General features: G+C 42.0%; 2 pseudogenes; both read right to left on the bottom strand.

Moving 5' to 3' along the window:
* Positions 1–435: 435 nt before the first annotated feature.
* Positions 436–1,359, bottom strand: LOC122197864 (cytochrome c biogenesis CcmF C-terminal-like mitochondrial protein; annotated as a pseudogene).
* Positions 1,360–1,479: 120 nt separating this feature from the next.
* Positions 1,480–7,792, bottom strand: part of LOC111897040 (uncharacterized) — an 11,442-nt pseudogene continuing 5,129 nt past the window's right edge.

The following is a 7,792-nucleotide window of genomic DNA, read 5'->3' on the forward strand; positions in this document are numbered from 1 at the left end:
AACCGAACTGATAGCGCTTCCCGTTCTTTCTATTCCATCCCATTCTATTCCGGGACAGGCGGCTAATACTAATCTAATAAGTGAAGTAGTCGTCATCTGACCAATCGGCTCGGACACCAGACCGCCCGTGCCCGCCCTTTTTGTCTCGCCCTAAATGGAATCCCTTAGTTACGCGGCGCCACGACCCGAGTCCCCACGTCCGCTTTTCACCGCCCGAAACCCAAGAAGTTGGCTTTGGCAACACAACATTAGGTTCGTCCCCTTCATTCTATACTGACCCCGGCCCGGGCTGGCTTTTTGGGAAGCCCGTCCCCACCGTGCTCACGGCCCGGCTGGCCTGCCAGTGGTAGTGGGAATTATCCCATTCCCTGGTCAACGAATTGGTTGGATGCGGGATCGACTGCACAAGGAGCGGTACAGACGTAGATGATATCATCACGATCTCTCTTTTCGTCCTTGCTCATTCCCGTTAGGCTGAAGTCTTTGCCCTTTCCTTCTCCGCGCCCGCTCACGCTTCGCTGAACTATCGCATGGTAAAGAGAAGAAAGTACGAAAGAATAGTAAACGGAGCACACAGCAGAAAGCTTCTAAATATGAGAAATCCCCCTTTTTTCGATAAGAAGGAAATGAAGAACATGAATGAAACGAAATAAGTCCTTTCTAGCTCTAGTTTCGAATGAGCTTCCCCCAATTATGACTGGTAATAGAATAGGTCGGCTTGCTCTGACCAAGACTCCGCTTTCTGCTCCGTCCGTGGAGCGTATGAATTTCCTGGAATGTAGATAGACCAAAAGAGGGAACGAATGGATATGAATAGGAATTATAGTACCATTAGAAGAAGGGGCACCTGTGGGAACATCTCTATTGAAGAACCATTTCAATAGTACGGGTGCTGCCGTGCCACGAGGCACGACCATGGAAGTAATGAAAAAGAAAAAATTTTGTAGTTGGACCATCTGTTCTATCCGTTCGAGTTTTGCTTCTATAGAGAAGATGAGATGCTAAAAATGAAAGTGTTCGCAACGCATACCGAAAGGGTACCAATGAAGCCGGCCATTAATGACTAGTTCGAAGACCAAGAGCGGTCTGATCCAAAAAGAAAGCGTGACCTTTAAGGTAGGCGTAATCCGAACTTGAGGCGGAATCCCTCATCGGTAAAGTGGGAGTAGAATTCACGGTATATTTATGAATTTATACCGCTTTGGTTTATATCCTGAATAAAGAAATTCAGACTCCCGTCCATGATATCCCGTTGGAAGGAATGTTGCAAAGAGCTCACCGGCTCCACCTTACCCTCAAGGAAGTCGTACGCCTCCACCCTTATATTCGTATGTGGAGAAAGTTCCATGATACAATAAATCTTTTGCTCACCAAACATAAGATCGAAGAGCCTATCTAGCAATAGACCCTTTCTTTCTAATACTGTGAGTTCAAAATATTCTCTATCAAGTATGGCCCTATAATGGGCAACACATGGATTTACAATGTCTCCGTCGCTGACGTTCGTGAAGCAGGCCACGTGGATTGGCCAGGGTCTTCTTCGGCTAATGAGACCTCGATCCTGAAGCCTTCGGAGTATCCTTTTGATAGGCGCCTCAATTTGTATGGGGAATTCCCTTCTGGTAGATCTCGCCCAGTCTCCCTCTCCTTCTGTAACGCCTGTGTTTTCGGGATTGCCATTTTTAGCAATGTAATGGTCTAGGTTATCCTTTGTAACCCGTTTTGAAATAATAAGATTGTATTATTTGAGTATTATGTGTTTTGTGCTTAATTGCTTAATTATGTGGTTTGATTAATTAAGAATAAAAATAAGCGTCAAAATTTAAGTGTAAAATAAACTTGATATCTTTGGATAATGTTGTAGTAGTTGAAACAAGGTTTCCGAATATATATAGATCGCCCAAATCTGACTTCGTATGAGGAAGTTATGATTTATCGAAGTTTCGGCTTAGCGGTATGCAGCCTGTTATACTCGATTTGAGATCGACGGGTTTTTAGCCGAAGCAATCTAAACGAGGATCGAAGGTCTCGTTGTTGGTATCGAAGCGATAAAAAGTTAGGCGAGAACAGACGTCAAACGAAGAAGTTATGAATTTATAACGAAGTTTTTCTGTCCCGGTCTATTAAAAATAAACAAGAAAAATAAAGTCAAAATTAGCCGACTTAGTCTAAACGAAAGTTGTAGAGCGTAGTCTCACCTTCGCGTGGATATAAAGAACGTCGAAAACGAAGTTCATATGAAGAAGATATGAATTTCTGAAGTTTATTAAATATTTTGTATTTAATTTTAAATGGAAAATCCGGCATTATCCGAAGGAGTCACTGATCTGATCCGAAGTACGCCCCGCGTACAGCGAAGCATGATGACCCTCGCAGCAAGTGGCTTCGGATGATGAACGCCATGACGATTTCGGACCTGTACGCCCCGCGTACTCCGAGGCTCCAGCCTCCTATAAATAGGATGTGAATGCAGCCGAGTTCTTTTGCTATTTTCTCTCTTCTCTCTCCCGTTTTGCATCGATTTGCGTGCCAGAAATACCCCGAAGCCCCGGAATTATTCTCGAACCCTGAAGCAAGTCCCGAGATCCCGAAGATCCCGAGAAGTGCGGTTCCCGAGCCGAAGCTCTGCCCGCGAGAAGTTCGATTTTTTTGTGAAGATCTTCCAGATCTACTGAGGATTACTACTTCTGCAAGTCGTAGTGCTGTCTGGTCATCTTCTGATCAAGTGAGTGTATACTACCTTTCACAAACACGATAATAATACAAGTATGGTTTGAGTGTATTAAGTATATTGTTGTTTATATGTGTGAATGTGTATTCATTTTCTTCTAACTCATAGATATGATTTATTCTCTATGAGATATGTGTTATGTGTGTGTGTGCCTCATTTGTTATGTGAAATATGTGTTGATTAAAGCATGCTATACAGGTTTTTAAACTATGTATAAAAATGTATATTTTTATCTACTAATATGTTGGGTAGAACATGGGTAGATAGTTGGTGTGTAATAAATAGATGAGAGGCCTCGTTGTTGTTTGATCTAGTCATCTAGCGGAGTTTAGATGACGACCACATACTTTTCTAGATAATCTTGTGGAAACATTAGCAGGTTCGCCACTTGTAGGTGTTAATGAACTTGGGTGTTCATTCGCTGTACTCCATCCCCCTCATGGTTGCCTTATTTGACTTATATTGCTGAGGTACCCCCGAAGCATGTGTTGTCGCCCCAATGAAATATTCTTAGACTTGGTCCCTTATGTTAGTTGTATTAGGGACATAAAGTGAGAATAACGGGAATGGGTAATTGGGTTATTGTTGGTTGGTGAAAATTAAATATGATTATTTATTGTGGGTTGAAAACCCTATATGCTCACCAGGCTCCCAAGCCTGACCCACTCAGTTTTATTTGTATTACAGGAAGTGGCGCAAGGGCATGAGATGGATGAACCATCAGTTGTTTTGTTTACAAGTCTGTATATGTATATATTTGTTGAATGACTTGTAATGTTATTGTTTATGCTTATTGGTCTGTATTGGAACATCACACCCCGAGATTTGATTATATAATGAAAATACATTTCTTTTATGAAATGCTTTGGTAAACATTGTTTTATCATGTTTTGTTTTTGGGAACAAATTCCGCAACTCTTTCAAATCAAAAAGATTTACTCTGAAATTATTTTAAAAGCATAAATGAAAATCGGTCTTTTCTGGCCGAGATTTTGGGGATGTCACAGTTGGTATCAGAGCATTAGTTTAAGCGAACTAGGAATTTTATAGGATTTCTAGACTTAAACTTAGAATGCTAAGTGAAGTTTTGATATGCGTGTCTGTTATGTTTTAGACACGAGCACTAGTTTAATTTTGGAAAGTTGCCTAAAATGCTTTATGTGCTAAATATTATATGTTGCCATATATGATATTATTTGTTCGGATCTATGGTCTGTTGCCGACCGGATCTAGAAACCTTATGTGTATAGGATTCTAAGCGTGCGTCTACGATATTAGAACTAGCATGTAAACGTTTCGGAGTGATAAGGATGATTTGAATATCTATCGTGATTGAGGATCTAATTTCACCTTAATCGGTGTGTAGATCAAAATGGTGAGAACAAGAAGTGGAGTTGGAAATGCTGACGAAAACAGGAATCAACCACCAGTGATTGAACAAATACCTGTCGTAGCAGTAGCACCTGAGCCAATAACCATGGCTGGTATGCAAATGATGATTCAGGCGATGTTGGATTGTCAGATGGATGAAACTAGACGGTTGCTTCAACAGAATCGTGAAGAACTGTCAATTCGTGTGGAAGAGCCTGAATTAAATGTAGGGCACTCGGAAGGTGGAAACTTTAGTGGGTCTGTTGGTCAAGCCAACCCACCGATAGTTAGGCAAGATAACCATGATGGAAGGAATGAAGGAATGGGATGCAAGTACAAGGACTTTTTAACTTGCAAACCATCGACCTTCAATGGAAAGGAGGATCCGATTGGGGTTATAGATTGGATCTCCGAAATGGAGCTAGCCTTCATGACTTGTGGCTGTAGAGGCAAGTTGCAGACTATCTATGCAGTGCGTCAATTCCGAGGTGGAGCTGTTCGTTGGTGGAACACTCTAGGGAAGACTTTGAGCCCTAATGAGCCACTGCAATTGTCATGGGCAGAGTTCTTGGCGCAGTTCAAGTGCAAGTTCTGCTCAGCTCAAAATCTATTGGAATTGGAGAACAAGTTTATGACATTGACGAAAGGAAGCATGTCAGTTGATGAATACACCAATAACTTCACCGATAAGATGGAGTTTTCCTTGCGTATCATCCCAGACGAGCTGACAAAGGTGGATCGGTATGTGAAGGGACTCCCATGGGAGTACGAGGTGCCAGTACGTCAGGCACATACTCTAGAGGCAGCTATCTGGGCTGCCAAGTCTGTTGAGAACATGATTAAGGGGAGAACCACCGACAAGGTTGAGGTTGGTGAGAAAAGAAAGTTTGAGGGAACATCTAGTTCCAGTAAGAAAGGCAAATTTTCGAAATCTGATTCGAAAAAGTTTGGAGAAAAAGGAGGCGAAGCAAAGTGGTGTGATAAGTGTAAGAAAAAGCACTTTGGGAAATGTAGCGAGGATGTAACATGCTACAAGTGTGGAAAGGTTGGACATTTTGCCAATGAATGTCTGAACAACAAAAGGATGTGTTTTGGTTGTAATGAAGAGGGGCATATTTTGAAAGACTGTCCGAAGAAGAAGGAGGTAGCAAAGCCCAACATTCCACCAAAGCCGAAGGCGAGAGCCTTCTCGATGACACTTGAGGCCGCGAAAGATGAAGCTGATGTCGCTTCAGGTACCTTTCTCATAAACGAATTACCTGCTCAAAATTTGTTTGATTCTGGAGCCAACTACTCCTTTATTTCGCATGAGTTTGGTAGAAAGCTAGCTTTGCTTGTTGAGAGACTAGATAGTGCCTTATTAATCGAAGTAGCTAGTGGAAAGTTTGTACCTGTTAGCCATCATATGAAAAACATCTTAATCGGCCTTAATGGGAATAAGTTCCACGAGGAATTATTGCCCATCGATCTTAATGGTTTCGACATCGTTTTGGGAATGGATTGGCTTAGCGCCAATGATGCCGAAATTTTATGCAAGAAGAAGATAGTTAAAGTAAACCCGCCTGGGAAAGATTCGTTTATGGTGTATGGGGACAAACGGCAAGTGAATTCTGGAGTCATTTCCCTAATGAAAGCCAGAAAGTGTTTGTCCAAGGGATGTACATCATATTTAGCATTCGTGATTGATGCTTATAAAGAAAAGAAGGTGATGCAGAGTATTCCAGTGGTGTGTGATTATCCGGAAGTATTTCCTGAGGATCTTCCTGGATTACCACCTGATAGACAAGTGGAGTTCAAAATAGACTTGTTACCTTATCGATTAGCACCGACGGAGATGAAGGAGCTGATGATGCAACTTCAGGAGTTATTGGAAAAAGGTTTTATTAGACCTAGTTCATCGCCCTGGGGAGCTCCGGTGTTATTTGTGAAGAAGAAAGATGGAAGTATGAGAATGTGCATCGACTACGGAGAGCTGAACAAGGCAACAATAAAGAATAGATATCCGGTGCCGAGGATTGATGACCTGTTTGATCAATTGCAAGGTACGAGTTATTTCTCGAAGATCGATCTAATGTCAGGATATCATCAGCTAAAAGTAAGAGAGCAAGATATCGAGAAGACTGCTTTCAGAACTAGATATGGACACTACGAGTTCTTGGTTATGTCGTTTGGACTAACCAATGCTCCGGCAGCGTTCATGGATTTAATGAATAGGGTTTGTAATCCTTTCCTTGATAAATCCGTGATAGTGTTCATAGACGACATTCTGATTTACTCGAAAAGCCAGGAGGAGCATGGAAGACACTTGCGAGAAGTGTTAGAAGTTTGAAAAAAGGAGAAGTTGTATGCAAAGTTCTCCAAATGTGATTTTTGGATTCGTGAAGTCCAATTCTTGGGTCACGTGGTCAACCAAGAAGGGATAATGGTTGATCCAGCGAAGATTGAAGCTGTGATGAAGTGGGAACAACCGAAAAGTCCCACGGAGATTCGAAGCTTTTTAGGATTAGCCGGATATTACCGCAGGTTTATCCAAGGCTTTTCTTCAATTGCTAATCCATTAACAACTTTGACCCACAAAGGAGCTACTTATGCTTGGAGTGATAAGCGTAAAGAAGCGTTCGAGAAGCTAAAGAAGAAGCTATGCGAGGCACCGATACTTTCTCTACCCAATGGAGTTGAAGACTTTGTTGTTTATAGCAATGCGTCTGGGGTTGGATTGGGTTGTGTTTTGACCCAAAGAGAAAAGGTGATAGCATATGCATCTCGACAGCTGAAGGAGCATGAAAAGAATTACCCGACTCATGATTTGGAGTTGGCAGCGGTAGTTTTCGCTCTGAAAATATGGAGGCATTACCTCTATGGCACGAAGTGCAAACTTTTTATTGATCATAAGAGTCTCCAATATCTCTTTAATCAGAAGGAATTGAATATGAGGCAACGACGCTGGCTAGAATTACTTAAAGACTACGAATGCGAGATACGTTACCACCCCAGTAAAGCTAATGTTGTTGTTGATGCTCTCAGTCGGAAAGTCAATCTTGAAAGGAAAAGGCCAAAAGCGTTGAGAATTGAAGTTGTCTCGACCATTGTGGAAAGTATAAAGAAAGCTCAAGAGGAAGCTTCTGAAAAGAATGACCGAAAGGAGGAACGTTTGGGTAAAACGTTGGTGTTTGGTACAAACGGTCATGGACTGAAGGTATTCCAAGATCGTATTTGGGTACCTAAGTCAGGAGGAATTAGGGATCTTCTGATGGAAGAAGCTCACAAAACCATGTACTCAATTCATCCGGGTAGCACTAAAATGTATAGGGACCTAAAACCCTACTACTGGTGGCCGACGATGAAGCTTGATGTTGCAAAGTATGTGGCCGAGTGTGTGACTTGTGCGAGAGTCAAGACACAACATCAAAAACCGTACGGAAGTTTAGAACCATTGCCTGTGCCTATGGGTAAGTGGGAAGACATTGCTATGGATTTTGTCACTAAAATGCCCAGAACAAAGAATGGTCACGACATGATTTGGGTGGTCGTTGATCGATTCACTAAGAGTGCGCATTTCATAGCAGCCAAGGAGAAATGCTCTATGGAAAAGCTTGCGAATTCTTACGTGAAAGAAATTGTGAGGCTTCACGATGTTCCGTTAACGATTGTATCAGATCGTGATAGCCGTTTCACCTCAAGGTTTTGGAA

The sequence above is a fragment of the Lactuca sativa genome, chromosome 5 (genome assembly GCF_002870075.4).
Source record: "Lactuca sativa cultivar Salinas chromosome 5, Lsat_Salinas_v11, whole genome shotgun sequence".
NCBI classification, from domain to species: Eukaryota; Viridiplantae; Streptophyta; class Magnoliopsida; order Asterales; family Asteraceae; genus Lactuca; species Lactuca sativa.